The sequence below is a fragment of the Suricata suricatta genome, chromosome 14, assembly GCF_006229205.1.
Source record: "Suricata suricatta isolate VVHF042 chromosome 14, meerkat_22Aug2017_6uvM2_HiC, whole genome shotgun sequence".
NCBI lineage: Eukaryota > Metazoa > Chordata > Mammalia > Carnivora > Herpestidae > Suricata > Suricata suricatta.
Genome location: NC_043713.1, coordinates 6,133,983 through 6,149,129, shown reverse-complemented (window position 1 = coordinate 6,149,129; position 15,147 = coordinate 6,133,983).

Below are 15,147 nucleotides of genomic sequence, written 5' to 3'. Positions count from 1 at the left end.
CATTCATTCATGGGTTTGAGCCAACCTTCACAATGATGTCACAAAGTAATGTTCTCCTATTTCAAGAATCTTCCACAAATTTGCTTGTTGGCAGTCACATTTTACTATAAGTATTCTTAAATCTCTTTTTACTTACATTTATTTAAAAATTTATTATAGCTTTAGGTTCATGGATTTCAAAATGTTAAATAGTTTATAATATATTATTATGATTAATTTTTCTGGGTTGTTTAAATTGACCTGGATTTGGCTAGATCCTGTGTCCCTTTGGCATATCTGCGTCCTCTCTGGGGGACACAAAACTGCTTTCTTGACACAAGAGAATAACCCAGAATCATCCTTTATCTGATCTCCTCAAGTCACTTCATCAGGCATTTCTTCCAAAGAGTCCTGGTCAAAGTATTTTATTTTATTTTATTTTATAAAATCAGAAAATTGTTTAGAAATAATTATAAATTATTATTTATAATTTCATAAAAGACACAGCTACTACATATAATTAAGTGTCCTGTTATATATATTTATATATGTATATAAAATTATCATTCACCATTCATAGTGATTTTGATTAATTTAATATGTTGTAAAAATTTATAGCAGAAGAAAACATCCACTACCTAATTTTAGACTGATAACAGTTTTGATAATTTTTCAAAAATTATGGCAAATGACAAAAATTGCTAAGAGACCAACACCATCTCAACCTGAATATTATTTCAAACGTCAGTTACTGTCAGGTGTCGTTTATGTCTTTTTGCCTTAAAATATGCTATCAAATTGTATAAATATTCATTTTCATTATCATAATTTTATGCAGCAATTTTAAAAGCAGTCCGATTTTGGCAGCAGGCTGTATTAGCAATTGTAAAATAAATCAGAGAGAATACAGGGACGTTAGCGCAGACCCTTGGACAGTCATGCTTGTTAGAACAAACTCTCAGATAAGAAAATCAGCTTATTTCTCTAGAAATATTACTCTAGTCGTATTACAAAAGGAGAAAATAACTAGGAAAAATTTAGTAGGACACTGGAAGGAAAGGTTAAATATTTTAAAGATGTCACTTACTGGGGCACCTGGTGGCTCAGTTGGTTAAGCGTCTAGAAAAGATTGAAGCCAAAGCTAATGATACGACTACACTGTCTCCCGTGTCCGTGTGTTTACTATGACACTTTCCTTCTTCTAGCTTATCCTGGCAAAGTAATCTTCTCCTTATTTACTCTTTTGTTTATGCCTCACATAAGACATTTCTTGAGCTCAGTGTCTTGGCTATCTTCCTCTACCTGGAAAGCTCTTTAACATCGTAAATTTTCTGTTATTAATTGCTGGTAAGATGTACTTCCCATGAGAAGAAAAGCTCAATGAAGGCAGAAAAGTTCTCTTTTTTCCATTTCTTTATCTCAGCCCTTGTTTGAGTACCTGCTACATATTTGCTCGTTTGCCTAATTGATTAAAATTAAATGGAAAACATTCATTTTATTGTTCTCTCCTTTTAACACTTTGAGCAAAGGCTCATTTGACTGAATTTGCGAACCACTTTATCCTCTCTCCAAAACTGAATGCCTCCACCTCTGATTCGGTACCTGTCAGTTTGGGAAGCTCTAGGGACATTGTGAGGCTAAGCATTTAACTGGAAATATTGCCCGCGTGGTTTCCCCAATCCACGCTGCACGGAAGGAGCGCGTGAGCTGTAGTAGCATCGTTCATAAACCGCATTCAATTATATTTGTGTTTGGTATTGTGTGGTGAAGACGACCCTGAAGAATATTAGATTGGGTGTTCTTGTTTTTGACCTTTTCACAACCTTTGATTCTATGAATGAAAACTGTTTACCTGCTAAGTTCACCGAGCTAAATACATACTCCCACGCTCTTTGTCAAGGACCCTGAAAAACTACTGCAAACTACTCAACAAGGGGAAAATACTATCACATGCATTTTAGAACTTGCAGGGGGCAGTGTTTTGTCCTGACTTACCTTCCGCTGGCCCCCATTAGTTATGCCCTTTGGGTGTGGTGCCTGTGCTGCACTTTCTCTTTCCACACCCACCGCAAGGACATATGCACAAACTTTATGATTCCAGACGTGTACATGAAAGTTACAGACATGTTAGTTTCAACTATGGGGTGAGTCGAATGGCCTACCCGTCTGAGAGCAACTATGAATAGTCAAGAGAAATTATTGAAGTCTGACCATTCTGAAGATTGAAATAGTTTAGATCCTGGTAACTTTAAACTGACTTACAAACTATAAGACTTTACATTACACGGTAAGATTCTTTTTTTCTTTGCTAAAATTGTTTTTGGAAGATCCAGCAGGAAGTTGCACTGTCCAAGGCCGAGCAATCTCTGGTTTGATTTGCATGAGATATTACTATTTACTTTGGATGAGACAGATGTCCACTTCCCCTTTCTGGGGATTAGGTTAACCTAAATTTACTGAACAGATGCAAAGTAACCTAAGTCTACGATGTACATACACAATAATAAATAATAAATAATAAATATGTAATAAATAAGACACCTATTCACCAATTTCAGATTTGTAAAGCACTCTCACAAACATTAAATCACCTATTTCTCATATAGAGCCATACAATTTTCTTTTAATTTCTTTAACGTTTTTTCATTTCTGAGTGGTGGAGAAAGACAGAGCATGATCAGGGGAGTGGCAGAGAGAGAGGGAGATGCAGAATCCAAAGCAGGCTCCAGGCTCTGAGCGGTCACCCAGAGCGCGAAGTAGGGCTCAGACCCACGGACCTGAGCTGCAGTAGGGTGCTTAGCAACTGAGTCACGCAGGTGCCCCTCATACCATGCAATTTGTAAAGGGCTGACATTATGCTCTGTAAGGTTAGAGGTGAAAGAAGGGGACAGAAAGAACCTTTGTCCATGTTACAGAGAGAGTCAGTGACAATCCTGTTCATCTAAAACCTGCTTACTTTTGTGGATTAACTTTAAAATTATTTTTGCCACGCATAAGGACCACATTTTATTTGCATTGCAGTACTAGAAAATAAATCAAAAGACACATAATTTATGTAGAATATTGCCAGAGTGATCTGGCTGGAAAGCTTCTTCTAGATGTATTTTGATAGTGTCCACTTCCCTGGCGTCATCTTGTTTCACTTTCTCCTTTCCACAGCAGTTCTTTCACAGGAAGACAGAAGAAAATGAATTTCATTTATGAAAATTATGAACTAAGTAATTTTATAGTGATTTAGAAAGTCTGTTTTTGAACTAACATGTTAAATTGTTCTGAATCTTTTACTGAAACATCATAGCATAAAACCTTTGTCTATTGCAATCTGTGTTGCTTTATTAATTATTGTGGATTTATTCTAAAATTTCTCACTAATGGGGCACCTGGGTGACTCAACTGATTAAGCATCTGACTTTTGATTTCGATTCAGATCATGATCTCATGGTTCATGGGATCAAACCCAGCACCGGGCTCTGTGCTGAGAGTGGAGCCTGCCTAAGATTCTCTCTCTGTCTCTGTCTCTGTTTCTGTCTCTCTCTCTGTTTCTGTCTGTCTCTCTCTCTCTCTCTCTCTCTCACTCTTTTTCTCTGTCCCTCTCTCCTACATGCAGGCTTTCTCTCTCTCTAAAAGATAAAAAATAAATAAAAATAAAAATTCAAAAAGTGTTTCACTAGCACTTAGGGGACTTTAATTCTCAACTTGCTTACAAGATGCCTACATTAATTATATTTTGGGGGAGTTTATATATGCATCATCAGCCCTGTTTTGCTAGTTAAGACATCTCTAAATGATCTCCATACCTCTTTATGATGTATAGGATGTGAAATTCTGAACGTTTTAGTTAATTTTTAATACATGTAAATAAAGCAAAATTCACAGTCTTATCAAGGTAACTTGCTTAATAACACAAATATTAAATAAGGCAAGAAAAGTATGTTGTTGGCAAATACAAGTCACAGTAGTTGAAAACAGTTAATATGCATGTTTTATGCGAAAAACATGTGATAAAGCTCTGAGTGCCTAATTTATTTCCCCAAGACCCAGCATCTATACCACAGAGAACACTCCTGTGGTGGGAAGCTTAAATGGTGGCCAAAATCTAATCTGAACACCAATTTGAAAAAATCAAAAGAAATTAATCCTATTCTCTTAGATACCTGGAAATTGGGGTATTAGCTACTTGTCCATGGAAGATTATTTGAATTATTTTACCACGATGTTACATATCCTGTGTTTATCAACTTGTTTTTATATCTTGCAGTAACATGCAAATTATTCACAGGTAATTTTGACTTTTCTATCACCAAAAATTGTTATACTTTCATTTATTTATAGGCAATGGATTTATATTTTGGCTCCTTGGATACTATTTTCCTTTGCTATGCATTAGAAACTGATAGAAAAGTTTCATATGAACTGCATGTTATTCAGACTCAGAAAATTGTCCATTCTAAAATCATACAAGCATTAAAACTTCTGAAGCTTTAAAATATATTAATTTATATTTTAAATTTTTTCTCATGGGTCTTTTTTTCAGATTTACCAATTACATGCAGTTTTATTTTTTATTTATTTTTATATTCATTTTTATTTTTTAAATGTTTATTTTTCACACACACACACACACACACACACACACACACACACACACACGGAGCATGAGTGGGGGAGGGGCAGAAAGCAAGGGAGATACAGAATCCAAAGCAGGCTCCAGGCTCTGATCTGTCAGCACAGAGTCCCACTCAGGGCTTGAACCCACCGACCAGACCAAGAGATCGTGATCTGAGCCAAAGGTGGATGCTTAACTGGCTGAGCCATCCAGATGCCCATCCAGGTTAGTTTTAAAATAAGCTCTCAATTTGTAATAATATGACCATGTTTGCTGAATGCTTTGCCTAATACCAACACCCTAAATTCCCTGGTATATACTTGTATTTCAACAAACTTCACACACAAGAATGACTTCACATAAAGAAATAAAACAGAGACTATCCCTTTTCTTTGAAAACCAGTATAAATTAATTCATTTATAAATGATTTAGAATTTATATTTTTTAAAATTTTAATTTTTTTTTAAATTTATTTTTGAGAGACAGAGAGAGACAGTGCAAGCAGGAGAGGGTCAGAGAGAGAGGGAGACACAGAATCTGAAGCAGGCTCCAGGCTCTGAGCTGTCAGCACAGAGCCCGATGCAGGGCTCAAACTCACAAACCTGAGTTCATGACCTGAGCTGAAGCCAGACTCTCAACCGACTGAACCACCCAGGCGCCCCACAGAAATTATATTTTTAAAACAACATGGTGAACACATCATGTGGTGTTGTGAAAACAAACAGGTATGAATGGTTCTATAGTTCGTGCAATTACATATTCAACATGGACAGTTAACACCTCTACTTTCAAAGACAAATTATTCCTTCTTTTCAACTAATTTTATGATAATTATGTTCGGTAAACATGTTATGATGAGCTATTTTAGAATATTTTCCATAACACATTCAAATGCCAACTTTTGGCCACTCATGCAACTGGGATACTGGCCAGTGAGTCGCAACGTTGGATGTGCGTTTGAATCATCAAGGGACCTTTTCCAAACTCAGATTCAGATTCTGGATGGGGTTGAAGTTCTGCATTTCCAACGCCCACCTTCCGGGGATATTGCTGGTGTCAGCCTCCGGGCCACACCTGCAGCAACGTGGCCCTCAACAAACTGTTTTAAGGGCTTTGGTCTTCCTTGGATTTTACAAGACATAGTATACTTCTATCGCTAAGTTCATGCAGATTCTCGGATAATTCAAATCTTTTATAGTTTCAGAGAAACCCATTGATATTACACTGCTAATGTACCTTTTATTTTCTATCCATTTTTGACTCGTCTTATTTTTTATGTAAATCTGTTTATCAAAAGTAGTTGAATTTTTCCAATATTCTATTAGCTCTAGCTTTACATCTCATTTTTCAGCCTATAAAATTAAAATCAACTTTTTAAATATTAGGACTCATTTGATTTTTACTAATGTTAACAGGCTTTTGACATGAAACACATTATATCAGAGGTTACAAACAGCTCATAAATTTGAAGGAGATTTACCTTCTTCCATACCAAACTAAGTGCTGTACGTAGCTATGTAGTTTTAAGTGATATTTTATTATATTGAGCAGTATTTTGAAATGCTTTTTTTTTCATTTGGAAATCACACCCCTTACCCTATTCAACAAAGAGGAGAATATAAACTGTCATTAATCTCTACAGCTAGAAGTGTCCTGCTTATTTTATTAATGGAGAAACTGAAAAGAAAGGAGTTTATCATCTAACAAATATCTTCTGTGAGATATTAATGTAAGGGTCTAACTGCTGCTTTTGATTATGGTGTTACTCCTATTATTACAAGTTGAGATAAAGTAGACCAATCACAACTATATAAATATCAAACACTGCAATAGCTTCTTTTAATTTAGTAATATATAATAAAGGAATGAATCAATTATTTTCATAAAAGGTGAAATCTTTTATGCTAGAAGATACAATATTCAGTAATTTATATATTCATATATTAAAAGGTTGATTTATTAGCTATTCACTAAATTAACATAGTTGATTATGAACAATGAAAGAATATTTCACAGTACTGTGTTATTTTTATTTCTAAAATAAAATCCCCTGTTAATATGATATATTTCTCGATTAGTTAATTATCCTCTATGAAACACATTTTATTCTCTTAAAAGAACAGCACAACTTGGTGTTTGACCTTTCATAGGAACTATTAAAATATCCTAACAATGCTTTGAGATATCTTCGATGGGTCTTGAAAAGGAGTTTTTCTTCTCTTCATTTAAAATTTATTTGTCCCCATGGTCATATTCTGTAAACTTTCTCATAATGAAATCCACAAAATGTCATCTGAATTTGCTTGTTAAACACTCTTGTATTCATTTAACATTTCTAAAAATGTGTCTCTCCTGTATTCCATACGTCCTAATATAATATGGATGGGTACTCTCATTTGAGAACAGTGATAGTACACTCAACTATGGTAGATTATTGACAAGTCAACAACAGGGTGACTTGTGATTCCCATTAAAAATATCAGACAGTACAAGTGAAATTATCATTTAATTATTAAATGAAGAAATCTAAAAATAGCAATTTCATTGCTACATAGTAATAAAACTCACCATGAATGATTCAGTCAAAAGTATGCCCACATGTAAATCAGAAAAGAATCAATGTATTTTATTTACTATGTAATTAGAAGAATCCTTTAACTTCTATCAGCTGATTTCTAGAAATAAGTGATTCTTTTTTTAATGTTTTAAATATTTTTGAGAGAGAGAGAGAGCATGAACAGGGGAGGGTCAGAGAGAGAAGAATCTGAAGCAGGCTCCAGGCTCTGAGCTAGGTGTCAGCACAAAGCCCGACACGGGGCTTGAACCCACGAACCATGAGATCATGACCTGAGCTGAAGTTGGAAGCTTAACCCACTGAGCCACCCAGGAGCCCCTAATTTTTCAATGAGTTATTCACTTTTTAAAATAAAATCTGAGAAAAACTTTCAAAATAATTTAAAAAGAAAACTTTGATGATAATCATACGAATAATCACAAAATCACATTCTCAGATTATATATGCATTAGTCTTCCATGGATTGAAATTTGTTTTAGGTTTGGAAATACAATATAAAATACTGTAATTGAAATTACAGTATAACTTTAGGGATAAATTTCAGAATAACTAGAAAAATATTTAAAAGCATTCTAGAATATAAATTATATTCTATAAAAACTTCAAGATATTTTGTTCCAATGTCAACTATATCAAAATAATTTTTTTACTAATTTAAGCTTTTATTTTCTCTCCGTAATTTCCACAAACAAGGCTCTCAACATTTTTTACACCATATTATGCAGTTAAAAACCCATTCTTTACTCATCTGCCTAAAAGTACCCTTCAGGAATTATGCCAAGCAAGTTTTTGATTAAATATTAAATGTAAATGATTTTGTTTGTCATAAGAGCAACATCAGTAAGTGCTTTGTGATCTTTAATGATTATTTGCTACTGAAAAGATGCTTAAATAGTGTTACCAAGAGCTCAATGAAAATTTATCCTAACACAAGCCTTCTAAATCACATCCTGCTCATTATTTCTCCATAGTTAAGGAGGTTCATGTTCTTAAAGATGATTCTGGATAGGAATTTTGTCTTCACCTTGATTCTTAGTGTCACTTTTATTGCATCTATCGTGGAAGGCTGTTATATCTTTCTTATATCAACTTGAATGTGAACTTCAAGGTCTTCTCCTGATCTCCCATAGGTGGATAACAATGAGCAAACGGTAGTGTCAGCTAAAACTGAATATTAGATCTCACTGCCCCTTAAAACCCTGGAGGCTCTCCAAAGTATAATTATTTTCTTGGATCCACAGCAAAAAAATATTCTTGCCACTTAATTTTGCACAGCAGTTTATCTCTTTCTATGATTTGCCTCCAAACTCAAGTTCAGATCTGCCTCTTTCTGTGCACTGACTTAGTAATAGCTCTGTCAAAAGAAGGTCCAGCTACGGGTCCAAAGCTCCCTACTGCATGATAACTAATAGTTCTTTTTCATTCTTGATAGTGATCTTGTCACTCTACTGCTTTTCTTGGAGAACCAAAAATAAACAGGGTAGTGTTTGCATTCAGACGTAACTTCAGAGACGGAATTTAGGTCCCTGCTCAGTGTGTCAGTTGCCTTTTCTTTGTTCCTGGACTCACTGTACAACCTTTGGTCTGTCTTCTGAGGGACAGTGTGTCCCTGTGGTCACATTGGAGAACTGTGTTTGTCTACAGAGGGTCACATGGAGGACTAAGGAGTGAGTTTACTGTCACCATCACTGCCTCCTACAGGTTACATACATTTATATTGTACCTCTCCACATCTGTGTGTGTGCATACATTTGTATAGAGTTCTAATCACAGCTACATAATTTTTATGGTGCATTCAGTATGATAGGTGTAATTGGGGAAAGGACACGTGAGAGTCACTTGTAACTATGTCCATGCTTGTAACGTTTTGTTACGTCTACACCCAGCATGTTAACTTTAAAATGATTGGTGTTTCAGTTGTTTGGTAAGTGGCCTTTTTCTACATTTCGAAGGGCCTCTGGTTAATGGAAGTTAGCTTAGGGTCTTGATCGGAATAGCTCTTTGGATAGGGATTTATTACTGATCATAATCCTTAAAGTGATGATAAGAGGGAAATGAGCGTGAATAAACTAGAAATGGACTTTTCTATTAACCTACTGATTAGAAATAAATACATAAGTTGACAGTTTAATTTTCTAGGTTAAATGCTACTGCGTGTTGATTTTCGCCTGTATAAATTTGCCTATTATTATTTTTAGATTTGACATAAACTAAAGGCCAACCATTTGAAATACACAATCAGATGAGTGTAGCCATCACAGGACAGATTTCTGTAATTTATTAAGTCCTCCGAGCACCTGGGCAGCCAGTCACCTGTCCTACCCAGGCATCAGCTGAGGTGCTTTCTGTCATCATCATTTTATATTTTCTAGAACTTTAATTTTTCCATAATTTATATTTGTTGTGAAGCTATTGACAAATTGATGGTATTAGTTGGCTTTTTAATTCTCATTTTATTTTTGGCTACCGTAACTCATGCTACAAAAATATTTGAACATGGGACTTTATGTGAACATAAAAATTATTATTCTTCTTCAGTAATTATCTAGGAGCAAAATTGCTACATCTTATGGAAAGTGCATCTTTATAAAAATGGGTGCAAAGACTTTTAAAGTAATTATAGTACTTCATATACCTATGAGCAACATTTGAGAATTTTAGTCATACAGTATCCACACAAACACTTGATTTTCAATGTTGAGTGTCCTCAAGCACATGAATATTTATGTCATATTGTGATTTAATGTACGTTTGCCTTATGACTAAAGAGGTAAGATACATTTTCATGGGCTTATTATATTAATACATGGTTTTGATGAAGTGTCTCAAATGTTTTGCCCACTTCTTGAAAATTAGGGATCGGTCTTGGTTAAGCCAGGGAAATTCCATTCTAGTGAGATAGGATTCAACATCTTAACTGCATCCTAAATGACTATTCAAAGGTCTCCTAAATTACGGAAGGGGCAAGTTAATATGTTTTGAAATTCTACTTGTTTAAAACAACAGTGGTGGATTGACATGAGCTCTCCAGTGGTCAATAACTGATTAGTGTCCACTGAGTCTGTCCAAAGAGCTGGAAAAACATGAAGTTATAGAGAAGAAGGCAGTAGAGATGTAATACTGTCTAATTAGCTTCCCCTTCACAACCCATCTCCCCAGTGCCATTTGCTATAAAGTATTTATACTTCTTCCTGATTTTAATGTATAAAATGTGATTTAGCATTGGTTTAACAGTAAAGTGAGGTCAGAGATTTTCCTATGCTTTCTTTCTTGGACTATCCAACGATCAATTCATATCCCCCTTCCCAAAGTCACTGTTCAAGTTCAAATAGTCATTGCTTTTCTTTGGTTACTGTAATAGCCTTGGGTATCCCCTTCTCCAACCCGTCCTCTACAGTGGGAGCTGGGCTTCCGTTCCCATTTGAAATTATCGGCAGGGTTCTGCCTCCTTGTTTTTTTACAGACATTAGTCTTTAATATGTCCCCATTTCTTGAAGTTGTTGGAAATGAATGATGCATGTAACTAATTTTGATGTGGATGCAGTTTTAAAAAAGATTTTTACTTATTTTTTTTTACCAAGAAGTCAGGAACATATCCAGAATAAAAAACATTTGGTTTTCTTTATATATTAAAATTTCTTTTCATACTAAAACAGAACCTCAGTGAGAAATGTGTTACATACTCTTAAAACATATTCCCTTATTCTTTCACAGCCAGATTTTGATAAAGTCTCTGGTAGAGGGCTGACAAAGTGAATTCTCAGGTGAAGACGTGCAGCCTGCATATTTTTGAGATGTTGGTTGAGCTGATCTAAATCCTTTAAACAACCTATTCTTTATTATAGTACAATTATTTAAATTCATGAAAGATATTAACATGTGGCTATGTTCTCTGCCTCAAGGAATTAATGTACAGACTTTGCCAAATTAATGTATGGACATTCCTAAACTCTCTCATGTCTAGAGCAGATGTAATCTTCTTATTCTGTCTGGGCTAATTTAAGTTAATAAACTGTCAACAAGGAGATGCATACTGTTTTATAACAATTTTCAAAATAATCTCTTTCCTCAGTTATTAGTCAGATGTGATAATAACTATTTTTTATTATAAAATTAATGTTGCAACCATGATGACTTAATATTTACCTTTAGAAATGTAGGGAAACGTTTTTTCTGGAATTTGTAGGAAATTGCTGCTATTTTGACACACAGGGACATTCCACAAATATAGGATTTGGCTCATGGCCTGTCTTTGGCCCGTCCACATCAGATGATCCTGTTCTCCTGAATTGGACAAGAAGGGAGAAAGGAATGCTCGAGAAATCATGTCAACAGACTCTTATGTTCAGTGTGTAAAATCGTGTTCAACATTACACACACTTACCCAACAATTATCCTATGAGATCAGGTTCATTCATCTTACTCATATGAGAAAATTGAAGTCATCCAGGGTGAATTTCTTACTAGCTTCCTGAAGTAACAAAAGCCAATATTCACAATTTTATAAACATGTACACTACTAAAGTTTATAATGTTTTTGTTTTTAATTTTTAAGGTTATTTATTTATTGTGTGTGTGTGTGTGTGTGAGAGAGAGAGAGAGAGAGAGAGAGAGAGAGAGTGCAAGGAGGGGAGGAGCAGAGGGAGAGGAGAGAGGCTTCCCAATGGTGGTTCAATTTGGGGCTCGAACTCATGAAGCTCGAGATCATGACCTGAGCTGAAGTTAGATGCTTAACCGACTGAGCCCTCCAGGTGCCCCAAATTTATTGTTTTTAACTATTGCTTGAGTAATTCAAATTTTCTGAAACAATAAAATTAAGGAAATAAATCAGTATATTAAATCCTAAGGGAGGGGCACCTGGATGGCTCAGTCGGTTTAGCATCTGGCTTCAGCCCAGGTCATAATCTCACGGTTGTGGGTTCAAGCCCTGCATCAGGCTCTGTGCCAATATCTAGCTCAGAGCCTGGAACCTGTCTTCAGATATTGTGTCTCCCTCTCTCTCTGACCCTCCCCTGCTCTCTCTCTCTCTCTCTCTCTCAAAAATAAATAAAACATTAAAAAATAAAAAAATAAAAAATAAAAATAAATTAAAAAATAAATAAATCCTGATGGAATAACATGGATTTCTCTCTAATATTTTAGACATTATTTAGGAAAGACATTTTTTTTAAGTAAAACATCTTTTCACTTAAGACATTATTACCAAACAGTAAGAGTTCTTTAAAGTTTAAAGCAATCTGCTTATCTTCAAAAAAAGTTTGTTAACTTAGATACTGTAAATTAATTATATCATGCGGCTTAAAATATTACAGGAGGATTATCTTGGAAGATATTACACAGTGTCCCACAGAGTATCCCCAAGTGAGAAATTGCAATTTTGTTGAGGGTATGTCATGTTAAATTGCAACTTGCTCAAATACTTGTTTTGCTTATTCCTTACTTAACATATTATACAATTCACTGAACTTAATATTCAAGTCATCCCCAGTGGGCTGTTAATTCATATCACATGCTTTGTAATTTAAGGATCAATAGTGTATTTTAGTCCTGAAGAAATTACAATAATGTACAATTGGATTTATTTCTGCTACCAAACAAATTATATACATGCAAGCCTCAGTGAGTCTATATGATTTTAATCTTAAATAGTCTAAATAAGGGGCCGTAAGTTGGATTATTAATAGAAAATGAGGAAGCAAACAACTGGCCTATAACAGAATTATTATGGCCATTTCTAGGTTAAATTTCTGTCTCTTAAGCATTCTGTGCTTGATGTCACATCTTATTTTTCCAGTGCCACCATATAGCGATGGCACTAGTCCATTTAAATCTTATAATGAAGTGGTTGCCATTTAACACACACTCTCAGGCCCCTTGCCTGTGGCATCATTCAGGTCTTTGTGGTTGCAGGATGGGGCCCTCAGCTCCTAAAGACCACAAACCACCCTGTTTTACATGCGTTTTTGTTTCTGTAAGATGGGAAGGAGAATGTCTTTTTTCTCAGGAAGAGCCTGGTTCCCCTTTAAAGGTGTCACTTGATTAAATCAGGTCAAATCAGGTTAGTTTTGATTTGATTAAGTCAAAGCCAATAGATGAATTGACGTCAACTGGCCCAGAGCACTAGCTACGTCTAAAAACCCCTTTCCGTATGGCATAGTACTAACCCTAATGACAGCAGAGTTCCACCCCTCTAAGGGTGAACAGCTTGGGGTGCAGATCATGAGGGTCATGTTAGAAGTCTACCTACCCAGAGCCCAACGTGAGGCTCAATCTTATGACCTTGAGATCATGACCTGAGCTGAAATCAAGAGTCGACACTTAACTGACTGAGACACCCAGGGGCCCCAACACACCTGGTATTTTAAATACTAAAGGAATTATACCCATTTGGCTACCAAATAGTCCTGGCAATACTAACAATGACTACATAAATCAGAATAGGCCAGGTTATGCCACATTAAGAAAGGGGAGAAAAAAAAAAAGAACTCTCAAATTCCAGTAGGTGAACAAAACATAGATTAATTTACCCACTGTATGCACTCTTCTCCTCATACTAATTCATGGACCCAGCATGACAGAGATTTTACCATTTTGTAGCTACATTATGTACCTCCTTCTCTTGTAGCCCTGATAATTTTTATTGATTTTACCTCTTTGATATCTGTCCAATGTATGTTGTTCTCCATGTCGTAGAATCACCCCCAAATTATTTGTGCCTCTTTTCTTCTAACAGTCTATTCTCAATCTAGTGGATAGAATGCGGTATGTTAGCTATGTCATACATATCATGTTTCACCTCTATTTAAAACTCTCTAAATTCTTCCCATTTCATGAGAGGAAGGGTCAACATTCCATAGCTCCCATTTGTGCAACAGCAGTGCGAGGAGGGAAAAGAACACTCCACGCAGACTTTATGAACTTAAAATATACCAAACGTTCAATAGAATGAGACTTGATGAATATGTTCTCATCCACTCAAATAACAGAATAGCATTTAATATTGAAAATGAATGAACTAGAAACACACAGCACCCATCATAGACACACAATTTTTTTTTTCAGAAAACATCATTGTTCATAGAACATGACTGGGTGCTAGGATAAAAAAATATCCATATCAACTACAAAGGCTGCTGTACATATTATGGATACAAAACACATTCCAGTGAACATAGGTTTTGAGAAATAATGCCCTATTTGTCAGTTATTGTATATCATACACAAATATTAAAATCCAGCATTGGAGACAGCATGAGCCATAAGTGCCTGTCCCATGTTTCCATGTGTATGTTGGCCAAACCCAAATTTTCCATCCAGGAATGTATATTAAGGTGAGCTATCCAATGACAGACACTAATGAATACATTGCAGGTTTCAAATCATTGTTTAAAACTATTTATTTTTAAGATAAAGAGAGAGAAAGAACATGAGTGGGGGAGGGCAAAGAGAGAGAGAGAGAGAGAGAGAGAGAGAGAGGATCAGAAGTAGGGTTCGTGCTGCCAGCAGCAAGCCCAATGCAGGGCTCAAACTCACGAGCCATGAGATCATGACCTGAGCTGAAGTTGGATGCTCAACCTACTGAGCCACCCAGGCGCCCCTCATTATTATTGTTTTTAACATAGTATTGGAGTAAAGTTTCCAAAATTACCTTAACAGGAAACGTAGTCTGTCTTTTTTTTTTACTATTACTTATCTTTTTTCCATAGTTACTGACTCTTGAAATACGTGTTATTCCATGGAGTGAAAAGGGTTACAGTTAATGAAGAAAGTGAAAGAAAATCCACAGTCACTTTCATTTAAGAAAATTGAACAGCATACAGCCAGCTGCTTCATATCTTTCTCTCTCTCTCCTTGCTGGCAGGTACCCTTTATTGTCATCGTATAATGCTGTTTGGGGGCAGTGAGGGGGATTTAAAAGGACTTTGTTTTATTATATACATAATAATATACATACTTGTGTATGTATATTAATCAGAACTGTAGTCA